At 35.2% G+C, this 1316-nt stretch overlaps 1 non-coding gene across 1 annotated transcript; it reads right to left on the bottom strand.

The window, feature by feature from the left end:
* Positions 1–915: 915 nt before the first annotated feature.
* Positions 916–1022, bottom strand: LOC138072120 (U6 spliceosomal RNA). The gene has a single exon (XR_011144267.1). It is a non-coding gene; the product is annotated as a U6 spliceosomal RNA (small nuclear RNA).
* Between the last annotated feature and the right edge of the window lie 294 nt (positions 1023–1316).

Genomic DNA, 1316 nt, shown 5'->3' with positions numbered 1-1316 from the left:
TATTGTTAATTTCCCCTTTCATACTTGTTAACATTTGTCTTACATATTGTAGTGCTCCTATGTTGGGTGCGTTTATATTTATGATTGTTATATCTTCTTGGATTGATCCTTTGATCATTATGTAGTGTCCATTTTTGTCTCTTTTCACAGCCTTTGTTTTAAAGTCTATTTTACCTGAATATTGCTACTCCTGCTTTCTCTTGATGTCTATTTGCATGGAATATCTTTTTCTAGCCCTTCACTTTCAGTCTGTATGCATCCCTTGTTTTGAGGTGGGTCTCTTGTAGACAACATATATAGGGGTCTTGTTTTTGTATCCATTCAGCCAGTCTTTGTCTTTTGGTTGGGGCATTCAACCCATTTACATTTAAGGTAATTACTGATAAGTATGATCCCATTACCATTTACTTTACTGTTTTGGGTTTGAGTTTATACACCCTTTCTTTGTTTCCTGTCTAGAGAAGATCCTTTAGAATTTGTTGGAGAGCTGGTTTGGTGGTGCTGAATTTTCTCAGCTTTTGCTTGTCTGTAAAGCTTTGGATTTCTCCTTCATATTTGAATGAGATCCTTGCTGGGTACAGTAATCTGGGCTGTAGGTTATTTTCTTTTATCACTTTAAGTATGTCCTGCCATTCCCTCTGGCCTGAAGAGTTTCTATTGAAAGATCAGCTGTTATCCTTACAGGAATCCCCTTGGGTGTTATTTGTTGTTTTTCCCTTGCTGCTTTTAATATTTGTTCTTTGTGTTTGATCTTTGTTAATTTGATTAATATGTGTCTTGGGGCGTTTCACCTTGTGTTTATGCTGTTTGGGACTCTTAGGGTTTCTTGGACTTGGGTGATTATTTCCTTCCCCATTTTAGGGAATTTTTCAACTATTATCTCCTCAAGTATTTTCTCATGCTCTTTCATTTTGTAAAAATATGGAACGCTTCACGAATTTGCGTGTTATCCTTGCGCAGGGGCCATGCTAATCTTCTCTGTATCATTCCAATTTTAGTATATGTGCTGCCAAAGCGAGCATGGAAAGGTTTTTAATATCTGACATCTAGTTCCTCAATTTTTTTTGTTTGTAGTCCACCTAAAAAGATAAATTATTTTGAAACCTGTGTAACTGTTCACATGTCACTGTTTTTACATATATAAAGCATGACTTTAAGTTGTTTTAAAGGATGTATTTTTCACTTTTCAGTATATTAATTATATACTTTATGTGTATTTTCATCATAACCTTGGAAATGTTCATTTTGGTCATTCAGTTTATGGAAAACGTCCACCATATAACCTCAGTAGTGAAACCAGTCCTCAGTGTCAAACT

The sequence above is a fragment of the Capricornis sumatraensis genome, chromosome X (assembly GCF_032405125.1).
Source record: "Capricornis sumatraensis isolate serow.1 chromosome X, serow.2, whole genome shotgun sequence".
Taxonomy (NCBI): domain Eukaryota; kingdom Metazoa; phylum Chordata; class Mammalia; order Artiodactyla; family Bovidae; genus Capricornis; species Capricornis sumatraensis.
The sequence above is the reverse complement of the archived record's forward strand: the minus strand, read 5'-3'. Positions and strand labels throughout refer to the sequence as shown.